This window comes from Triticum urartu, chromosome 7A, assembly GCF_056163025.1.
Source record: "Triticum urartu cultivar PI428250 chromosome 7A, HENAU_Tu73, whole genome shotgun sequence".
Lineage (NCBI taxonomy): Eukaryota > Viridiplantae > Streptophyta > Magnoliopsida > Poales > Poaceae > Triticum > Triticum urartu.
This window is the reverse complement of record NC_141879.1, coordinates 121,035,466-121,059,578: the sequence shown is the minus strand read 5'-3', so window position 1 is coordinate 121,059,578 and position 24,113 is coordinate 121,035,466. Positions and strand designations below refer to the sequence as shown.

Genomic DNA, 24,113 nt, shown 5'->3' with positions numbered 1-24,113 from the left:
AATTATTGTAGCTTAATTATCCGGGTGTCACAGTAGTCAACGTTCACATGACACCACTAGTGGAAAAAAACATAACACATCATCAAAATATTGAATGGAGATCAACTTCGAATGATTGCTTATAACAAGACTTCTCTCATGTCCTAAAAAACAAACGAAACTACTCACAAATCATATTCATGTTTATGACCAGAGGAGAATAATATATGATTAACAATCTGAACGTATAATATTTTATCAAATAAAGCAAATAGCATCGACTACAATATGTAATCAAACACTACTATTAACCCACAAGTACCAATATGAGGTTTTGGACAAAGGTTAAATACAAGAAATGGACTAAGGTTTGGAGATGAGATGGTTTTTGATAAAGGTTGAATACAAGAGGAAGTGCCTCCTTATTACTCACTAAAAAATGATTCCTCCCCTGACAGCTAGCTGGGACCCAACAGCTATATCTTCGCACACAAGGTAGCGTTGTCTGTCTGGTTGCGAACATGTACGTACATACTGGTCGATCGGTCTCTCTGCAAGAATGAACCATGGCCGAGTAAGTAGCGGCACATTTCATAGCAGAGCCCCCGCCATAACAGTTCAGGTAGTCCCGTCTAAATCGTGTACACATAAGTACAACCACATGGCAAAAAATATGGCCACCTACATACGGGCGGGGTCTCGAACACATACTCACGCATACGTATGGCCAGGGCTATTGTACATGAAGAGGGAACAGACGGCAGCAACGGCGTCCTGTTCATAGGTAGCCAACCAGCTGGGTCGGGACGAAGAAAAAACATCATGTTCATCGGGAGGCAACCGACTGGGTCGGAATGCTTCCTGTTCATCGGGAGCCAACCGACTGAATCGAAATGCTTCATATTCATCGTGAGCCAACCAGCTTGGACAGAACAGCAGAAAGGGTCATGTTCATCGGGAGGGGTGCCGCGTACCGCAAAACGAAGGAAACAGAGTTCTCTTCGATTGCCTACAGTCGAAACGGGGTCCTATTCCTCAGGAGGGGTGTGGAGTACCTCAAAATGGAGGAAATGGAGTTCTCTTCAACCGCTTATGGTCGAAACGGGGTCCTGTTCATCAGGAGGGGTCTGGCGTAACACAAAATGGAGGAAATGAACTTCTCTTCAACTACCTATGGTCGTAATGGGGTCCTATTCATCGAGAGGGGTGTGGTATGCCGCAAAACGGGACTCCATGGGTTACTGTTCATCAACCGTCGACTTCCTTTGGTCTCCACCAGCTACTATTCATCCATCGTCGACTTCCTCCAGTCTTCACTGGCTACTGTTCATCCAGTCTCCACAGGTCCACTAGTGCAGAAAAGCCTAGCTATGGTATGCCAAAAATAGCATTGCTGGCGTAGGAGACCGATGCCACCAATATGACACCATTGCTAAAATATAGTGGTGGCGTTGGAGCCTGCGCCAACAATATCCTACATCGTGTTGGCATATCACCAGTGCAGCGCGAACACTAAGTGTGCCTACTTGTCTAACGCCAGGAAATGGTTTTTTGGTAATAAAAAAATTGCTAGCTCATCAACACTAGCTACTTACTTAATAGATACTACTGAACACAATATACTCATCAACACTAGGTACTTACATAATAGATAATCATCACAGAAGAGGCTCATGAACTCAACAAGTTGATATTAATTAAACTTCACGAAAGTTGCTCACTCAAGTACTCTAGTTACTCGATCATCATCAACTAATAAGATGAACTAGCTAGCTACTTAAAAAACTAATCTTCATCAAGGAGTATGCCCAGCTGGAGAAGCTTCTTTCTATCCCCCTCTCATTCTCTTCTAAAATGACCTATGTGTAACGCCCTCGATGCGGCTATATCTCCCACGTGTCGAAGCACGACTTAGAGGCATAACCGCATTGAAAGCAATGTCGCAAGTGAGGTAATCTTCACACAACCCATGTAATACATAAGGGAAAGAGATACATAGTTGGCTTACACTCGCCACTTCACACAATACATGAATAAAGCATTACATCAACCAGATACAATCAAGGTCCGACTACGGAACCAAAATAAAAGAAGACTACCCCAAATGCTACACAGATCCCCGATCGCCCCAACTGGGCTCCACTACTGATCAACTGAAACGATACAACACAATGAACGAGATCTTCATCGAGCTCCTCCTTGAGCTCGGTTGAGTCACCTGCCCGGTAACATCGGCACCTGCAAACTGGTTTTGGAAGTATCTGTGAGTCACGGGGACTCAGCAATCTCACACCCTCGCGATCAAGACTATTTAAGCTTATAGGAAGGGTAACAGGTATGAGGTGGAGCTGCAGCAAGCGACTAGCATATTTGGTGGCTAACATACGCAAAAGAGAGCGAGAAGAGAAGGCAAAAGCACGATCGATGAACTATGATCAAGAAGTGATCCTAGAACAACCTACGTCAGGCATAACTCCAACACCGTGTTCACTTCCCGGACTCCGCCGAGAAGAGACCATCACGGTTACACACGCGGTTGGTGCATTTTAATTAAGTTAAGTTTCAGGTTTTCTACAACCGGACATTAACAAATTCCCATCTACCCATAACCGCGGGCATGGCTTTCGAAAGTTCAAATCCCTGCAGGGGCGTCCCAACTTAGCCCATCACAAGCTCTCACGGTCAACGAAGGATATTCCTTCTCCCAAGACAATCCGATCAGACTCGGAATCCCGGTTACAAGACATCCTCGACAATGGTAAAACAAGTCCAGCAAGACCGCCCAATGCACCGACATCCCGATAGGAGCTGCACATATCTCGTTCTCAGGGCAACACCGGATGAGCGCTCCGTACAACTAAAACCAGCCCTCAAGTTTCCTCGAGGTGGCGCTGCAAAGGACTCTAGTTCGGACCAACACTTAGACAAGCACTGGCCCGGCGGGGGTTAAAATAAAGATGACCCTCGGGATGCGTGACTCCCAAGGGAAAAAGGCTAGGTGGCGAATGGTAAAACCAAGGTTGGGCCTTGCTGGAGGAGTTTTATTCAAAGCGAACTGTCAAGGGGTTCCCATTATAACCTAACCGTGTAAGGAACGCAAAATCCGGGAACATAACACCGATATGACGGAAACTAGGGCGGCAAGAGTGGAAAAAAACACCAGGCATAAGGCCGAGCCTTCCACCCTTTACCAAGTATATAGATGCATTACTTAAATAAGAGATATTGTGATATCCCAACAAATGTATCCATGTTCCAACAAGGAACAAACTCCAACTTCACCTGCAACTAACAATGCTATAAGAGGGGCTGAGCAAAGCGGTAACATAGCCAAACAACGGTTTGCTAGGACAAGGTGGGTTAGAGGCTTGGCTTAGCAACATGGGAGGCATGATATAGCATGTGGTAGGTATCGCAGCATAGGCATAGCAAAAGAGCGAGCATCTAGCAAGCAAAGATAGAAGTGATTTCGAGGGTATGGTCATCTTGCCTGAGATCCCGCAAGGAAGAAGAACGAGTCCATGAAGAAGGCAAACGGACGTAGATGAACGGATCCTCACAACTCCGGAATGAAACCGAAGCTAACGCGAGAAGTAACCCGGAAAGAAGCAAACAACAAAGTAAACAACCATCACATAATCATGGCATGATGCACAATCGAGTATGATGCATGTCCGGTTTAATGAAGCATGGCATGGCAAAGTGCATAAGCAATCGTACAAATTAAGTGGAGCTCAATATGGAACTCCGTTGCATATTGACGAAACACCGATCTCGTTTATGTACCCAACAATATTAAATGTTGATTAACACCGATCTAAAGTTTAAATGAGGCCGGAACAACAAACAACAAGTCCGGAAAATCCTCATATGCATACATTAGGTTTGGTACTGTTCTGTCCTAAACACAATTTTAGAGTTATTAAACATGCAAAACAAGTACACCATGTTAAAGTAGGCATTTTTCCACCCCATTTACATATAAAGTTTATTAAAATCCGAGTTACGGTTATTTAGTTATGAAATAAAGCATTTTAGCATGGCATAGGAGCAAATTAATGCAAACAACAAGTTTAAACATTTTACACATGGATGGAAGCTGCATATTATGAAACTAGATGAAATTCTAGTCATGTTTCATATAGAGATCATTTTAATCTGGTGCACGGTTATTTAATTATGAGCAATGCAAGAAAATGGCATTTGTATAATATGCATGCACTGGTTAAATGCAAAATTCGCTGGACAAAGGAAAAAAAAACAAATGGGCCGAAATCTGAGGGATCTGGGCTGGTGGGAGCTGCTCACTTTGGGCCTGGCCCGGCCGGACGAAGAGGGAGGTCTGCAGGAAAAAAAACTAGCAGTGGGTGGCTGGGCTTTTGTGGATTCGCTGTCGGGCTTGGGGAAGCTGGGTCGGGCTGGAGCGATGGGCCGGCTGGAGCGTCTCGATGAGAAGTCAACGCAGGGGCGCGGCTCCATCGTCCTCCTCTCGAACGGCGGCAGCGCACGACTTGGCGCTCGATGTAGAGGCCTCGCGGCGCAGGATCGGGTGAAGCAAGGGGTATCGGCCCGTCGGAATCCGGCCGTGGAGACATGCTGACGTCGAGGTGCGACTGCGCTCGCGGGGTCCAGCGAGGACACGGATTGAGGCGGAGCAGGAACTTGCGCCTGGGGTCGTGCTCGTACGTTCGACAAGGGAAGCAACAGCAGCAGCATGTGCGGTTGACGTCGACGGGAGGTTCAGGACGCAGCAGGCGGCGGGATCCGGCCAGGAAGGGCCGTGCCTGGAGGAAGAGGCGGATCCAGCCGGATCTGAGGCGGGGAAGGACGCTGGCGGCGTCTTGGTCCATGGCGGCGGCGTCCTGGTACTGCTCACCGGAGCAGTGTCGACGAGGAGGAAAGGCCTCGGGTGGACTTGAGGCAGCGGCGGGACTTGATTCCTGCAGAGACATGGGAGAGAGAGGGAGCACGCTGTGAGAGAGAGGCAAGGGAAGAAGAAGAACGAGGGAAGGAGGCAGCTCTCTCGATCCCTTCGGGGATCAAAGCAGGAGGAGGGGCGCTCGCTGGTTGGATCGGGATGGATCGCAGCGGAACCAGGTGATGGTTGGGTGGATCGGGAAGGAGGAGGCTTCGGCTTTGCAGTGGTTGGGCGGCGGCGCAAATCGAGGGAGATGGTCGGAGCAAGGTGATTGGCCTTGCGCTGAAATTGAGGAGAAAGTGGGCGGCGGTGCTAGGGTAGGATCCCTAGAAATTAGGGGTTTGGTCTCGGTTTAGACTAGTATATATAGCGGGTAGGTTAGGCTAGGGGCTAATAGGACCATCCGATCGCAATCGGACGATCGCGAATAAAATAGCTAGGGAGTCCAAATAAGAAAACGGAGACGTTTTGCAGATGTTTGGGGATGATCCGGACACAACGGTGGCGACAGTCCGGGTCGGGTCCGGGACAACTTTTGGACGCGCGCGCGAGGAGGGCCGCGGGCTGACGAGAGAGGTTAGGTTGGGCCTGGCTGTAGGTAGTGGACTGTGCAGAAGGCCTCAGGCTGAGAAAAGAGAAGAGAGAAGGCCCGACGACTGTTTCCAGAGACCGAAAACATCCGACGTGTGCCCGGCTATAATGCCGCTATAGTTATTCGTTGGGGCGTCAAACGGACTCCGAACGCGATGAAACTTGGCAGGCGGCCTACATACAACATAAAAACGCCGCACGCCAACTTTCATCCCGTTCCGAGAACATTTTCCAGCCACTTATAAAATAATATATCGGACATGCCGCGGGCGCGTGCAAGTGTGTCTGGGCTCAGAACGGACAACGGAGAGAACGAGGAGGCCGGGACGGATGCAAGTTTCAAAAACATGATGATGCAATGCACATGATGACATGATGAAATGCAACACGCAGGCAAATGACATGGCAACAACATCGAATAACTGGAAGACACCTGGCGCATCGGACTCGGGGCGTCACAACACTCCACCACTATGAGAGGATCTCGTCCCGAGATCTAGAATGGCACCGGAGGGGAAAACGGAAGAGGAAGAGAGCAGGTAAAACTAAGTTGCTTCTTTGACAAACGAGTGAAACCAAAGACCCTTGAAAAGGTTAAGCCATTTCGAGAAAAGAATAGAACTGAGATGAACGAAGTTGATAACTCTCCGTTAGAAAAGAGGAACAAGGAACATCACGAGAACCCTGTAGGTTGAAAGAAATTAGAAAAAGGGTTGCAATGGACAAGATGTACATGCAAGCAACTCGGATGACACGAGATGTACAAGGAATGATAAAGATCAATTACGGCAACACTCCGGTTGAAAATGGAAGGTAAATAATATGAGCTTTGCAATATGAAAGCACTTGGATGAGACTCCGGTTAGAAGAGTAATGATAGACACAACACTCCGGTTAAAACCAGATAGAGAAGGAATAAGACTGATATAATTTGGACAGCACTTTGACTGTAAATGGAAGAATTTGAGTATGAACTAGACAAGATAGAGAGGACACTTGATGAATCAACAAAACACTGCCTCCGGAACTATTGAAATAATGGCACAAGGGGTAAGAAAGATTTCAGACAGCACACCGGTTGAGAAGGGAGGTAAAACTTGATAAGATGAGAGAACTTGAAAGGAGGGCACGATACTCCGGTTAAATGGACAAGCACGAAAAGAACATGATATTTGACAAAACGAGATGATGGGTGAATCTAGCAGCAATACAAAGCCTCCGGAAGAAATGAAAGAATGCGAAGAAAAGAACGGAGAAGAAAAACAACATGTTCTACCTCAAATGAATTTGAGAGAGCATACTTAAAAAGAAAAATTGAACGGAGTTGTTGGGAAATCAACAACGAAAAGAATAGGCTTGTTGAGGGCTTATGGAAAACATCTCGAGAACTTGAGGTGAAAACCTGCCACAAATGAAAACAATTGCTAGCTTGAGAGCGACGGAGAGATGAAAACATCTTTCATCGCGAGAATAGGAGGAAACTTGGATTATTGATAAGCACCCCAATAGCAACATTCCTTAGGGAAGGTTTTAGGTGAAATATAACCCAAGATAACCCCAATGAAGAGATTGGTGGATTTAAAATATCTCATTCTTGACAGCATGCGAATCATGAAACACGAAGGGAAATTGTCAAGAATGACATAATACCACCTCAAAAGATAAGATAGAATGAATTGTACTTTGAAATGCAAGATGAAGAATGCTTAAACTCCTCAAGACAAAACATGTGTTGAGCTCCATGTTTATATTAGAGTATAGCTTGGTGGATCTTAGCTCCGAGAGAAATCTTGAAGAACAATTGAAGAATGAAAGGAATCCTTGGCGAACCACCATGTAGAGCCTCCGAGAGAACTCCGGTAACAAAAGGATGATAGAAAGAAAGAGAAGTTGAAAACACGAGGTGAAGCCTTGTAATGATTTAGATGGATCTTCGCGACGATAAAATTGAGAGAGCTTGGAACTTCGAGAAAAGAAAAGATGAAACAATAAAACCGAGAATTTGTTGAGCCTCCGGAATAAGGAATTAATCACTTGGATGAAACAAGAATAAGAATTACATTATGCTTATCCTTCATCAATTAAATTGATGACAATCAATGGATTCGGCCTACCACTTATTCTCGTAGAAAGGATTAAGAGAGATATAGCACAAACTTGGGAAAATCTTCAATGAACCACCGGTAGGATTCAGGAACAACGAATGAATCTGTATGATAACGAAGGAGAAGAACTCTTGAATGAACCACCGTAAAAATTAAAATGACCGAAGGAAAGATAAAGGAACACCGGGAAGAATTATGAAATGAACGAGGATACTTGAGAGAATTTAGATATATGAGAACGAAAAGATGACGAGCTGATTAGAGAATACTTGAATGATGCACCGGTAAGATTTGAAGAATGATAGCTAAAAGCTGAGAATGAATAACCCAAAATGATGGTCTTCGGACAATCAAACTGAAAAGACTCATGAATTGCTCCAGAAAGGTGAAAAGAATTCCCACAACCGAAAACAATTATGAGAGGATGACATCAAGCTAGAACCATGAATCTCTGAGAGAGCGGATAAGATATGGAGGAAAACTCTTATTTGGTCTTCAAAATTTGAGAATTACGATGGGAAACACCACGAAGAATTGTTGAAGCACTCCGGAATGAAGAATGGAAAAGTTGAGCCAACGATGAAAAGAATGTGAAAGATCTTGGAGGAGGTATTTGACTGATGACAATTCATTCTCACGTCAAACTTCAAAATGAAATTGATAATAACGCCGTGAAAAGAAGAGTCAGGTAAGATACTGGAAAAAGACCTGTGGGTTAGGGCCCACTGAAAAGATACACCGTTGAACGATTTTGAAGAGAGATTGCACCAGTTGATTTAAAAGGCTTGAATGAGATAACATCCTTGAAAGAGCTTGAACGAATGTAGAGTGGAAACACGAATCTTCGAGATATCTTGAGCACTCCGGAACAATTGAATAGTGAGAAGTGGATGATTAAGAGGTGTATCGGCATGAGAAAGCATTTAAACAAGGAAAGGATATGATCAACAAAGCTTGACTTGAATCCACCGGAGAAGAAAAGAATGAAGAATGATAAGCTTGTAGAGCATCTTCACGAGAACCACCGGGTAAGAACATTGATTGAAAAGAATGGAGAGACTTCCCATCAATAAAATGGATAGTTGAATAAGGAATCTCATTCCTTGAAGAAAAAGGGGTGGGAGGGTGGGAAAACAAAGGCAGCTTGGGACGAATGAAATGAACATCGTTGAGAAACTTAGAATTGATCTTGCGGATGTTGAAATGATTGGATCCACTTGAAGAGAAACACACCGGTTGAAAAGGATTGACATGACAATCTCAATGATCAAGAAGGATTAGTATTCCCATAGAAATATGAGAACACCGCTTAGGGAAGGCATGGAATCAACACTTGACATTGAAGCAACTAGAATACCACAAACCAAAACAAAACAAAGGATTGGCTTCCAAAATAAGCCGGAACAAACATATGATAGAGATTTCGTCCGAAGTTTTCGTGGTGGGGCCTACATGGGCTCGATCATACAACACCATCATGTACAAGGCAGTGCACATGACATACGAAGCGTCCCTGAGTCAACATAGCCAAGGACTCTTTAAGACACAACGAGACCACTGTAAAACCGACCGTGGATAGCCGGACCACTAGACGTCGAACCCCAATATCATATCATACATCTGTCGGAAAGATATCCTAAGAGCTACTTGAATTCCCACTTATAAACTCCCGAAACTTTCCAGTTATGCAATCAGGTGTTGGGGATACAGGGGAAGCATAATATCTCACCCAAAACTAATAAATCCTACATCTAGATGTATCCATCCTTCAACACATAACCAAGAAACCTTCGGAAATCATTTACCTCAACCTTCGAAAAGCATTTGTTATATGAGTTATGGCAATACTCCCGAACTTCCACCCCAATACTAGGTGGTGTCGAGGTTATCTCACCAACAACTGCATAAAAGAGATTTTCGATGTCGGCGAAACTCAGGTATTCCAGAATTGCAACGATAAAATTGTGACGACAACACCTCGGAGCTCAACTCCCCGGGACACTGCCACAACCCCTAAATGTCAGGAGGCACCAAGAACAATGTTCTCATCACAAAACCATCGGAACGATTCCAAAATACCCGCATGATCCTAATTTTTTTTAGTGAAATTTGAGAAGAAAAGAGTCCAAAACTCTACGTCAGGATGCCTCACTAGAGCGACGAAGGGACTAAGGAGTAAAAAGAATCCTACTCTCCGATATATAATCCTATAAGACTCAAAACATTTTTCTAGACTCAACAACGCCAGCGATTCGATCAAGCAGGGGGCTCCTAAGTCGGGGAAGGCTCTGATTACCAACTTGTAATGCCCTCGATGCGGCTATATCTCCCACGTGTTGAAGCACGACTTAGAGGCATAACCGCATTGAAAGCAATGTCGCAAGTGAGGTAATCTTCACACAACCCATGTAATACATAAGGGAAAGAGATACATAGTTGGCTTACACTCGCCACTTCACACAATACATGAATAAAGCATTACATCAACCATATACAATCAAGGTCCGACTACGGAACCAAAATAAAAGAAGACTACCCCAAATGCTACACAGATCCCCGATCGCCCCAACTGGGCTCCACTACTGATCAACTGAAACGATACAACACAATGAACGAGATCTTCGTCGAGCTCCTCCTTGAGCTCGGTTTAGTCACCTGCCCGGTAACATCGGCACCTGCAAACTGGTTTTGGAAGTATCTGTGAGTCACGGGGACTCAGCAATCTCACACCCTCGCGATCAAGACTATTTAAGCTTATAGGAAGGGTAACAGGTATGAGGTGGAGCTGCAGCAAGCGACTAGCATACTTGGTGGCTAACATACGCAAAAGAGAGCGAGAAGAGAAGGCAAAAGCACGATCGATGAACTATGATCAAGAAGTGATCCTAGAACAACCTACGTCAGGCATAACTCCAACACCATGTTCACTTCCCGGACTCCGCCGAGAAGAGACCATCACGGTTACACACGCGGTTGGTGCATTTTAATTAAGTTAAGTTTCAGGTTTTCTACAACCGGACATTAACAAATTCCCATCTGCCCATAACCGTGGGCACGGCTTTCGAAAGTTCAAATCCCTGCAGGGGTGTCCCAACTTAGCCCATCACAAGCTCTCACGGTGAACGAAGGATATTCCTTCTCCCAAGACAATCCGATCAGACTCGGAATCCCGGTTACAAGACATCCTCGATAATGGTAAAACAAGTCCAGCAAGACCGCCGATGCGCCGACATCCCGATAGGAGCTGCACATATCTCGTTCTCAGGGCAACACCGGATGACCGCTCCGTACAACTAAAACCAGCCCTCAAGTTTCCCCGAGGTGGCGCTGCAAAGGACTCTAGTTCGAACCAACACTTAGACAAGCACTGGCCCGGCGGGGGTTAAAATAAAGATGACCCTCGGGATGTGCGACTCCCAAGGGAAAAAGGCTAGGTGGCGAATGGTAAAACCAAGGTTGGGCCTTGCTGGAGGAGTTTTATTCAAAGCGAACTGTCAAGGGGTTCCCATTATAACCTAACCGTGTAAGGAACGCAAAATCCGGGAACATAACACTGATATGACGGAAACTAGGGCGGCAAGAGTGGAACAAAACACCAGGCATAAGGCCGAGCCTTCCACCCTTTACCAAGTATATAGATGCATTACTTAAATAAGAGATATTGTGATATCCCAACAAATGTATCCATATTCCAACAAGGAACAAACTCCAACTTCACCTGCAACTAACAACGCTATAAGAGGGGCTGAGCAAAGCGGTAACATAGCCAAACAACGGTTTGCTAGGACAAGGTGGGTTAGAGGCTTGGCTTAGCAACATGGGAGGCATGATATAGCAAGTGGTAGGTATCGCAGCATAGGCATAGCAAAAGAGCGAGCATCTAGCAAGTAAAGATAGAAGTGATTTCGAGGGTATGGTCATCTTGTCTGAGATCCCGTAAGGTAGAAGAATGAGTCCATGAAGAAGACAAACGGACGTAGATGAACGGATCCTCACAACTCCGGAACAAAACCAAAGCTAACGCGAGAAGTAACCCGGAAAGAAGCAAACAACAAAGTAAACAACCATCACATAATCATGGCATGATGCACAATCGAGTATGATGCATGTCCGGTTTAATGAAGCATGGCATGGCAAAGTGCACAAGCAATCGTACAAATTAAGTGGAGCTCAATATGCAACTCCGTTGCATATTGACGAAACACCGATCTCGTTTATGTACCCAACAATATTAAATGTTGATTAACATGGCAAGGGGTGAAGCAAATGAAAACTACCTATCTAGGCAAGTTTAAATGAGGCCGGAACAACAAACAACAAGTCCGGAAAATCCTCATATGCATATATTAGGTTTGGTACTGTTCTGTCCTAAACACAATTTTAGAATTATTAAACATGCAAAACAAGTACACCATGTTAAAGTAGGCATTTTTCCACCCCATTTACATATAAAGTTTATTAAAATCCGAGTTACGGTTATTTAGTTATGAAATAAAGCATTTTAGCATGGCATAGGAGCAAATTAATGCAAACAGCAAGTTTAAACATTTTACACATGGATGAAAGTTGCATATTATGAAACTAGATGAAATTCTAGTCATGTTTCATATAGAGATCATTTTAATCCGGTGCATGGTTATTTAATTATGAGCAATGCAAGAAAATGGCATTTCAGTAATATGCATGCACTGGTTAAATGCAAAATTCGCTGGACAAAGGAAAAAAACAAATTGGCCGAAATCTGAGGGATCTGGGCTGGTGGGAGCTGCTCACTTTGGGCCTGGCCCGGCCGGACGAAGAGGGAGGCCTGCAGGAAAAAAAACTAGCAGCGGGTGGCTGGGCTTTGGTGGATTCGCTGGCGGGTTGGGGAAGCTGGGTCGAACTGGAGCGATGGGCCGGCTGGAGCGTCTCGATGAGAAGTCAACGCAGGGGCGCGGCTCCGTCGTCCTCCTCTCGAACGGCGGCAGCGCAGGACTTGGAGCTCGATGCAGAGGCCTCGCGGCGCAGGATCGGGTGAAGCAAGGGGTATCGGCCCGTCGGAATCCGGCCGTGGAGACATGCTGACGTCGAGGTGCGACTGCGCTCGCGGGGTCCAGCGAGGACACGGATTGAGGCGGAGCAGGAACTTGCGGCTGGGGTCGTGCTCGTACGTTCGACAAGGGAAGCAACAGCAGCAGCATGTGCGGTTGACGTCGACGGGAGGTTCAGGACGCAGCAGGCGGCGGGATCCGGCCAGGAAGGGCCGTGCCTGGAGGAAGAGGCGGATCCAGCCGGATCTGAGGCGGGGAAGGACGCTGGCGGCGTCTTGGTCCACGGCGGCGGCGTCCTGGTACTGCTCACCGGAGCAGCGTCGACGAGGAGGAAAGGCCTCGGGTGGACTTGAGGCAGCGGCGGGACTTGATTCCTGTAGAGACATGGGAGAGAGAGGGAGCACGCTGTGAGAGAGAGGCAAGGGAGGAAGAAGAACGAGGGAAGGAGGCAGCTCTCTCGATCCCTTCGGGGATCAAAGCAGGAGGAGGGGCGCTCGCTGGTTGGACCGGGATGGATCGCAGCGGAACCAGGTGATGGTTGGGTGGATCGGGAAGGAGGAGGCTTCGGCTTTGCAGTGGTTGGGCGGCGGCGCAAATCGAGGGAGATGGTCGGAGCAAGGTGATTGGCCTTGCGCTGAAATTGAGGAGAAAGTGGGCGGCGGCGCTAGGGTAGGATCCCTAGAAATTAGGGGTTTGGTCTCGGTTTAGACTACTATATATAGCGGGTAGGTTAGGCTAGGGGCTAATAGGACCATCCGATCGCAATCGGACGATCGCGAATAAAATAGCTAGGGAGTCCAAATAAGAAAACGGAGACGTTTTGCAGATGTTTGGGAATGATCCGGACACAAAGGTGGCGAAAGTCCGGGTCGGGTCCAGGACAACTTTCAGATGCGCGCGCGAGGGCTGCGGGCTGACCAGAGAGGTTAGGTTGGGCCTGGCGGTAGGTAGTGGACTGTGCAGAAGGCCTCGAGCTGAGAAAAGAGAAGAGAGAAGGCCTGGCGACTGTTTCCGGAGACCGAAAACGTCCGACGTGTGCCCGGCTATAATGCCGCTATAGTTATTCGTTGGGGCGTCAAACGGACTCCGAACACGATGAAACTTGGCAGGCGGCCTGCCTACAACATAAAAACACCGCACGCCAACTTTCATCCCATTCCGAGAACATTTTCCAGCCACTTATAAAATAATATATCGGACATGCCGCGGGCGCGTGCAAGTGTGTCTGGGCTCAGAACGGACAACGGAGAGAACGAGGAGGCCGGGACGGATGCAAGTTTCGAAAACATGATGATGCAATGCACATGATGACATGATGAAATGCAACACGCAGGCAAATGACATGGCAACGACAGCGAATAACTGGAAGACACCTGGCGCATCGGACTCGGGGCGTCACACTATGTCCATCTTCATGTCAAGTCCTCTCAACCCTGAGGTGTCTCCTCTCCTCCTTCAGTTTATCCCGATCCTTGATGAGTTTATCCCTCTCATCCCTAAGCTGATTAGTCTCTTGAATGAGATGAACACTCTCCTTGCATAGCTCTTTAATCTCGCCCTTTTAGATCGTCATTTGCCCCTTGCACGCTCTTGATGACATACTCATAAGTGTCTAAGAATTCATTGTTGGCCATATCCACATCACACACAGACTCGTTGTTGCCTCCAAAATTGGCCAGGACCAACAAACATGACGCGTATACGATCAAGATAATATGCAATTTCATATCACTGAATATTGACACCAATGTAAAGTAGTTCAAATATTGCAATGTATAGAACTAATTAAACTAGATAGCATGTGGTGACCTACAACAGCAAATTGCATAGCAAACTAGATATGCTGGTTATAGAGGATCAATCGATAGAAAAGCTCGACAAGTGCCAGACTTTTAACTTCCAGATATATCAATTTCTACTAAACTAGCTCAGACCCACCAAGGGAGGGAGACACACAAGTAAATAAATTCTACGCATAATACATTCTATCCATTTCTACTAAATATATCAATTTCTACTAAAGTAACTCAGATCCGCCAAAGGAGGGAGACACACAAGTAAATAAATTCTACACTAGTAATTTCAGGAGTTCATTTATTTATTCCTAATAATCTAGACATTGAAAATATTTCTAATAAAAATGCATTATAAATATCGGATTCTACACAACGGCAATCGGATTATCACTACAATTTCTACACAAAGCAATCCATACAACTAACTTTGGAATCTACATGACACAAAAGCAAATCCCAATGGATCACGGCCGTGTGGCGTGTCCGCAAACGGAGGAGTAGTGGATGTAACCTTGGTGCCGGCGAGGGGCGGCGAAGGGACGGCGACAGGGCGGCAACGGGGCGTCGCCGGGCGGCGGCGGCGGCTTTGGTCCAGGGGGAGGAGTTGTGTCTACGACCGGGTGGGGTGTGAAATAACAGAGAATGATGACTTAGGTCTTTTAGTTTGACTCAGATAGGTTATTGTCGTCGTTGGATAAAATGGCAACGCCATAGCTAATCACAGGTCAGATAAAAAAGAACTAAGATTAATGAAAGACTTGACAGAATAAAAGACTCAAAATTTAAACTAGTGGTAAAGAAATAAAATTCCTAAAATGATAAAAAAATAATATAAAAATAATGATGACAAAAAGCATAATATAAAATTTTCATTATTTGTGACTAGTATAATAATTAAATACGTAAAACACTTGATCAAATGGAAAAAATATTTCTGGCCTGCAAAGAAGTCGTACGCCAGCACTTACAAATTAACTATGGCATACGAAGAAAATCAACGCCACCAGTGCATTCCAAACGGTGAGTGTATATGGGTCAATAGATTTGTGGCGTTTTCTAAAAATGCAATGCTAGTACTAAGCTTGTAAAGCCGACGTGCTGATTTGGCCTACGCCATCACTATCTAAAAAAATAGTGCTGGTGTGGATGGAAAATGGCACGCCATCAACGAAAGTTGTGGCTAGCACTTTTTTCACTAGTGGTACCTGTTCATACACCCCTAACTGGCTAGAGTGTGACGGCCTTCTCGGGGTCGCGTAACCGCCTACACGGCCAGGATCCTGCTCATCCGACCCCCAATGGCTGGGGTGAGGCGTACGAGTGAGCGGCAGCAACAGAAACTGTTCATCCACAGCCAACCAACCGGCTCGACTCACCACGTCTGGACTCGTTCTACGTATCGCACACGCGACAACAACGGGCATTGTTCATCGAGAGACGACACAACACCGCTCTAGCTAGCTACGTCTCGCACAGGGGCTCTATCGGCTTCAGTAAGCAGCAAGAAGGAACGATCGGGTTTATTTAGCAACGAAGGAATAGTTCGGGTTCAGTTAGCAATAAAGAGATCGATTGATCGGCTTCAGTACGTAATGGGATCGACCGCTCGTGTTCAATACGTAGCTAGTGCGATCGCTCAGGTTCAGTAAGTGAATGCCTCACTCGGGTTCAGTTAGCGAACGCCTCGCATACACGCGCGTACAAGGGAAACATGCAAACCACACTGCACCGCTTGGCCTCGACCACCCACCGTAACCGGGAACACCCCCAAAATTTTCTCGCCCTCACTTCCACCACGATTTTTTACGTCATGAAAGGCCCAAAGAATGTCATGCAGGTGCGTCTTCGGCCCGCCCAAGACGAAAAGCCTATTTTTTGTCATAGAAGTAAGTGCCCACCACATTTATGATGATACATGTTTTTTGTCATAATTATCATCATATAAGTGTCATAACCATGACAGAAAAAGTTTCCGTTCGGGCCATAATATCACTGATGTGTCTTTTTTGTAGTGGTTGTATATCTTTGGCATCGCTCTAGGCGTCGTGCCAGCCTACGGTGGTCGTGTTGTGCTAGATAATAAGGTGCGAGATGGTGATTGTGTTGACGTCGGGTACGCGCAAGCCAGCCACGGCCCTGCTTGGCGGACGAACCCTAGGTACGGGCGGCGCGGCCCCCGACGGCGGTCATGGAGGCCGACCGCCCTGGGGGCGGCGCGCAGGTGCGGAAGCAGCGGCGGCTAGGGTTTGGATCGTGATTAGGTTGATACCATGTTAGAAGGAGAGAGGGATTTGATGGAATAGTTTGTTTGTTGTATTGCTTGAGCCTCGTGAGCATATATATATAGGAGTACAATGATCAACTTGGAGTACAAGAAAAGCCAGAACAAATCCTAGTTTATCTCGTCTTTCCTAATAATCAATATACTCAACACCAGCCAATCGATCGGCGACGCGTGCATGAGGCAGGAATAAGGACCGGACCACGAGCACGACACGAAGAGAGCCGCCGCCGCCCAGACGCGCCTCCACCGCGACTGCACGCCACCATCGCGTCCATGCGCCGCCGCCCCTGCCGTCAGACGGACGAGATATGCGTCGCCATGAGTCGCACACTCGCGAACTAGGTGCCCCGCGCCGCCGAGATGTCACGCGAGAGGGGGGAGAGCCTCGCCGCCGCCTACGCCACACGGGCTTCGCCCGGCGGCGCTCGCCGGCGGCGACGAGGAAAGGGAGGCGGAGAAGGGAAGTTAGCCGGCGGCGCAATGGAAGGCGCCCGTGTCGCTCGCGGGAGCGGCACGGGGCGTGATTGGGGGTGATTGGGCGCGATGGAATACACTTTTGTGTGATTATTAGTACTGTAGTGACTCTACATGTACACTCATATACATGAACCGTGGAATTGGATTATAATTGTTGGCATTACACATAAACTACTTCATGCAGTCGTTCATTGATTCTTGGAAGTGAATACCATTTTTTGTGATCAACAGATGAATAGCAATTTGACAAGTATGGTATAGTGTAACCAATGTATTCACAACTCTGAAGCAGACACACAGCAGCTCACCTGTTTGCTAAAAGATTAGAGTGAAAGACTGGCGATGATTATTTCAGCAAAGCATGGTTAATTGGTTTAATTTAGGAGTATTTTAAATGATTTTAAAGTATATTTTGAACAAGCATCCTGGTCTGCACTTTGTAGTTCATGAGGACCACCACTGAATTTCCAAGAAGATATGATAAAGGGGGCGGCTAACAATTATCTAGATGCGAATCATATCTATATGCTAGACTATCTTCGCCATGTTGTGATCTTTTATCCTGCCTAATGTGTTACTTTGTTTCTAAGTACAAAGCGATAATGATGGTGAGTGCAAAAACAAATTAAATTTGTTGTTTAGTACTATAGTTAGAGTTGGTTTTCTATTATTTTGTAGTTTGGTTAATTTTCGACTGAGCTACCCTCACATGGTAAATATTGTTTTCTACAGTATTGATGTGTCAATTTTTTCAATAGTTCTGCCATGACTAACTGCATGTTAATTACATATAACCAAAGTTCTCTTTTTTTTCAATATAGTCCTATGAAAAGAAGGTTAAAACCCTCGGCCTCTGCATCAATCGATGCATACAACTATCTTTATTGATTATTCAACAAAGGTCTGACAAGAACATACATCAAGCCACCCGAGGTCAGCACTCACACCTATAAACTCGATAATGTGAAGTGCTTTCACTCCTTATATCTAAAATCGGTGTTATCGTTGATCCATCCACATAATGTATCGGAACCTACAACCGGTGCAGCAAACCTAAAGCATACACCACACGCACACGTTTTCGAAGCCGTCATCATCATCGAACCGCTGGCCCATATTCACGAAAGAGATCTGCATCATCCTTGTCAGTCCGTCCATCCGTGACGCCACCACGGCGCCCAACGACACCACCTCCCTGCGTGCAAACTATTGAGCACGTCGCGGCCGTCGCCGATACACCGCAGCAGTATTGATGTCACTTCAACCTGCGTAACAAGCATTTTGGACTGGACCTTAACTTTAATAGTACAATTTAAAAAGGGGTAAAATGTGCGAAGCAGCGTTTTGGCTCCCGGGCTAAGATGGCATAGGACATATATTTTTATTTGTGCATTACAATCGTGTAGATATCATTTCCAGTTGTTTTGTTTGGCTGCCATGTCTGTGGTCTGATACCCTTATTTTTATGGTGGTGTATTTTTGAAAATTAGGAACCACCTACCGAGCATTGTACCGCTGTTTTCTTTGTATTATCGATATGAAAATGGCATGAATGCTTAACTAATTAACACTGCATAACAAATGCACTACAGTAATCCAGGTACTTCCGGCCGATGATTGATGTGTTCTATTGTCCTTTATTTTGATGATTCTTATCATATTTTGATGTTATTTTTTTGTCTGTCCTTCTAAGTATTTATGCATCTGTTTACTAATTAGAAATTTGAAACAGATGCATAAGATTGTGAACAATGAGGCGCAATGATTCAGAACTGCCATTTTCTTATTTTTATACAAAATCTCGGTCTGCTATCAAGACCATGTTGCAAGTTGAGTGATGACCAAAGAAGTATACACCATAAAATAGTATCTGCGGTTTATGCGGCTAAGGGTGGTGTCTACTTTGTTTCTGGGTGGGAAAGGTGTGGTGATTTTTTAACGAAAATACTAACGCCCACACGTGTGGGCGTTTACATCTCGTCCACACGCGTGGATTCACGTCCATTTGTGGTTGCACGAATCTTGACATGTTTGTGGTGTCACGTAGGACTGGGCTGGTGTGTGGGCATTTATCCGGTCGCCCACACGTCCATTTTCACCACACGGAGGGACCGATGTGTGGGGCATTTAGCAGTTCGCCCACATGTCAGTTTTCACTCACGCACAGGGGCTGGTGTGTGGGCATTTATCAGTTCGCCCACACGCCCGTCTCCTCTCCCACACCCAAAGCTGCCAGTTGCCATGTGTTTTGCAGGGTACATGACAACTGCCCTAGTGTGCTTGTAAGCAGATGGCAACTCTCTCTTTTACCCGAACATGTCAGTTGTCATGTGTTTTGCAGGGTACATGGCAACTGCCCTAGCGTGCTTGTAAGCAGATGGCAACTCTCTCTTTACCCGAACATGTTATTTTTCCATGTCTCTTTGTAGCGCTACACGGCAACTGCCTAGTGTTAGTAGGTGAGAACTCCTAAAGTTTTTAAATCATGGCAACTGTAGTAAACTAGACCATACGTGGCAACTACCTAGTGTTAGTAGGTGGCAACCCCTAAAGTTTTCAAATCATGACAACTATAGTAAACCAGACCATACATGCAAACAACTGCAGTTGTCCAAAAATGGCACCTGGCACTTCTGAGATGACAATTGCAGTTGAGCAACCATAGCAACTGTAGTTCAGCGACATGGCAACCACAGTTAAACAAACATGAAAGAGGGTCCGGAGCATGGCAACTGCGGGGCACGTGGTGACTGTCACGCGGGGCGTGCGGGATCATAGGGTAGGAGGCCTGACGTATGGGCATGTGAGCGTTACCTATTTTGCCCACACATAAACATGTGAGAGGGACCGGAAGGAAAAAAAGACGTGTGAACATTACTTGTTTTGTCCACATATAGACGTGTGGGCTGATTCTTTTAAAAACTACACAAAACATATGGGCAGACCCCTTAACACCCATACATGTGACGTTATCGGCGTCCCTTTTTAATGGAATTCTAATCCAGCGAAAGGCTACACCTGGATGATCTGATCTACCAGCGAGCAAGCCATATTTATTTGATTTTATTGCAAAATCATCATCATATACGCTTTGTACATTGTGCCAGGTATGTCCGGAATAAATGATCCTTATCATAGATGTATCAACGTACTCCCTCCATCTAGTGAAGAGTGTGCATCTAGAAATTTTAGGACAAAATATAAAGTGAAGTAAAAAAATACATTAAAAAGGTGCAAGCTACCATCTCTCTCCTTTTTAATTACCCAACCCTTGATGAGCTAGGTGCATGTAGAAATTAAGAAGACCATGTGTAGATTGTTATTGGTCTTGATTACCATATGATGGGACAGAAGTATTTTTTTCTACTTTAAAATGCGTTGGGAAGATAGAAGAAAACTCTTTTGTTGACAAATTTTGAAGCCAAACATGCACTCTTCACCGGACGGAGGAAGTGTCAACGTGTGTTCCTTGTTTAACAGTGCATGACCAATAATTATGCCTCTTTTCAGCTTATCTTCCTACATTATCCTCTTATCTTAAACTAATCTTATGCAAATAGCAAATACAATCCATATAGACACACCATATCGACGGGCACGGCAATGCCGCTACGCGGGCTTTGCTAGTGAACTCCAAGCGGTGCTTCATGCTTCCCAAATGTTGGCTTGTTGTTTTATGAGGTTTTGTGATTGTTCCTTAGCATTCTTGTATCATAACGTTTTTCTCTCTTATTTTTGTTGCATGTGTTGTGGTGTTGAGTTGTAATCTGTAAGGCCTTTATTAATTTAAAGCCGGACAGTAGCCCAAAAAATGCCAACGAAGGCCGAGCTCACTGCAGCTCGTTTTCAAATTTTAGATCTTTTAGAGCGTGAAAATTTCACAGCATTATACTTTTACATGTGGTGTACAGAAAAACGACAAATACACATTTTTAAAGGGGCCTTTTATTTTGGCGTTGGGCCGGAATTTTGTTTTTCTTTGTACCTACAAATCACAACATTTCAGATGGAATTTAACACATTCTTGTAGAATACATATATGTTTCCTTGAAAAAAATCAGATTTTTTGAAACTTTTAAATAAGCTTTTTGATATTTTAAAATACCGAGCTCATCGACCTCCAAAAATCCGCACTCAGCAGTAGCCTTCTTTCTAAAAAAAATTGGTTCGCCTATTTACATGGGTTTATTTTGTGTATGCGCTGTCAGCTAGGTTTATCGGTTGATACATAAAAAAGACAAATGGTCTAAAAACAAACAAACAACAACTATCGTCCCATGAAAATAAAATAAAGATGCAGAATATGCCCATGTAATAATGACCAATGAAGAATTAAACACGGCAGAGCAGAGCAAACGACACGGCAAAACATGCGAGTGCTTCTACTGAGTAGTTGATAAACAATATTGCTATTTATACAACTAGCACAGCAGGTCATCGACACGTAACATCTTACGAAAATGAAAAGTGAATTTAGAAAGATATACTATAAATACAGAGAACCATAGACCATAGGGTCAAAAGCCATTGATCGGACTATTATAAGAAAGAAAAGAGCCATCCATCCATGGTGCACAAATCCAACCAGCCCCCGCTTGGCCTAGACAGCGACAGCCACGTAACATGAAGACGAGGAGGATGAAGCCGGCAAAAATTCTAACTTGGTACCACTCGCTCTCTTCACCGTTAGAGCATCGCCGCTAACGACACGTAAAAGAAACACGGAGAATCTAGACTACACGATGAGCGTTGGTCTGACTTTGTCAAGTATACATCGCGTATAAACGGTGTTAAACAAAGCAGCAACCAGATAGTGGGCGAAGATTGAAGATTGAAGACTCAAGAGCACCAGTGCCATTTACAAAGAGAGAACAAGCGTCACTTTTAACTACTTTTGTTTGTCTGTTCACCCCAGCCGGCAAAGTGGCTTTCTTCCTGTAAAGAAAGTCTGCAAGTGCCTACCGAAGCACTAACGACATGGGCATTGTTGATCACATAGTTAAGCTAGGACGGCATGCATTTTGTCCTGCGTGTGATGGGAGTGACATGACGTGCTTTCTTTCTTTGTTATTTAACGGCAGAAGTATATTTGACGACGCAGTTGGGGATCGTCCCGGCCCAGGCTACTCTAAATTTGCCCGCCAAAAAAAAGGCTACTCTAAATTGCACGGTCGTCCAGGAAGGCAAATATGCTAATCAATGTTGCTTTAAAAATCAAGCTAATACAAAAATCATGAATGCGAATATTCATGGACTTCACGGACACGTCCACTTATATCCCCCCTGCTGCCGTGACACCACCGCAAGCGAAGAACCTCATCATCATCACCGTCATCGCTGAACATGCGTGCAGACCCGATACACCGTTTTGGGTCTCTAGGCGCGGACAGTTGGCGCGAACATTCGGCAAAGTAGACGAGTATGAACACCGCGTGATGAACAGTTTTTATTTATTTTTCTTCGAAAGGAAGCAAAGAACGCTGCGTCGATCTATATGCGAAGCAACACTTGCGTTTTTTTTTTCTAGAACGAAGACGCCGGAGCGTCCGGCTTTATAACTTAATGATGCCACAACAGGCAGCATACCAATACTCATGGTTTACATCACCAAAAACCATCCAGGCCATAGAAATGATGGGATGTCCGAGGTTCATAGCCGGAGAGGCGGCGAGCAATATTACAAGGCCAAAGGCCCTACAAAGCGCGCAGGCTCACGAGAGAAACAAAAGTGACCACTCCACTAGGTCATGGTTGCCGACTCCCTAGCCATCACGTAAACTTGCAGCAAACATTTCTGGACATGCTTCATCGGCTCAGCATCCTTGCGCCTCACCAACGGACTTCACTGCTGTAGAAACAAGTTGCATTTGTAGATGATATTAGCCAGGTGAGATGGAAAATATCCCTCGATGGTAAGCTTGTTCCTAGTTAACCAAAGAGCCCATAAGAGTGCCCCTGCACAACTCCACAGCACACGCTTGCCGCTGCCCTAGACCGAGTCTAGCAAGTTAACAAGTTCATTCGAAGAACTCGGGTCCCACTGCACACCCGCCGCAATACGTATCGCGCTCCACGCAAACCTCGCAAGTGGGCACCATAAGAAAATGAGGTTAGCGTCTTCGGGCGTGCCACATAACGCACATGGGCCAGTGGCCAGGCCGTTACGTTTGGCAACGTTCAGGGAGGTAGGCAGTTTGTTGCGAAATAATTGCCATGAGAAAAGTTTGATTTTCAGAGGCAGCCACACCTTCCACAAACCCTTAACCACCAGCTGTGTCGGCCCTTGACAGAGCTTGTGGTAGAGTGATTTTACTGTAAACTTGCCCGACCCAGTGAGCTCCCAAGTCACTGTATTGGGGAGTCGATTAAGAGAGTCGAGCCGATCAAGCCAAGTAAGGCCGAGAGGCTCACACGCTCTTGGACGTCGAGTTCCCGCAAGAAATGGATTGTCGGAGGGGTCGAGGCCAACGCTTCTGCAACGGACATTGCTAGGTCAACAACAATGGTATATAGGTCTTGGAACTCAGCCCAAAGAGGTTGAGAACCCACCCTATGGTCTGTCCAGAAACGAGCAGAGCGGCCATTCCCTATAGCGAACTTTGGCCCCATGGCAAAAGCTGGTTTAATGGCTTGTAGGTCATTCCAGAAAGGAGAACCCCGTTGTGCCCCTTCGAAGAAATTCCCGTTTGGAAAATATTTCGCCCGCAGTAGGTCCAACCACAAGCCCATGGCCCCCTGTGATATTTTCCAGATCCATTTGCACATGAGGGCAACGCTGAGGATCCAGGTGTTTGTGATCTCGAGGCCCCCCAAGGCCTTGGGTCTACAAACCAACGCCCATTTGACCATGTGGTATTTACGATTTGGGCTCGTTCCTTCCTAAAAGAATCTGGATCGGGGCGTGTCCATCTTGGCGTGCACGCCCTCCGCCAG

The 24,113-nt window shown here is 45.7% G+C and overlaps 1 long non-coding RNA gene across 1 annotated transcript; it reads right to left on the bottom strand.

Moving 5' to 3' along the window:
- Nucleotides 1-1,936: 1,936 nt before the first annotated feature.
- On the bottom strand, nt 1,937-4,643 carry LOC147958438 (uncharacterized). The gene is made up of 3 exons (XR_015612161.1): nt 4,288-4,643; nt 3,470-3,560; nt 1,937-2,224 (listed from the first exon to the last, which is right to left on the bottom strand). It is a non-coding gene; the product is annotated as an uncharacterized LOC147958438 (long non-coding RNA).
- Nucleotides 4,644-24,113: the final 19,470 nt, after the last annotated feature.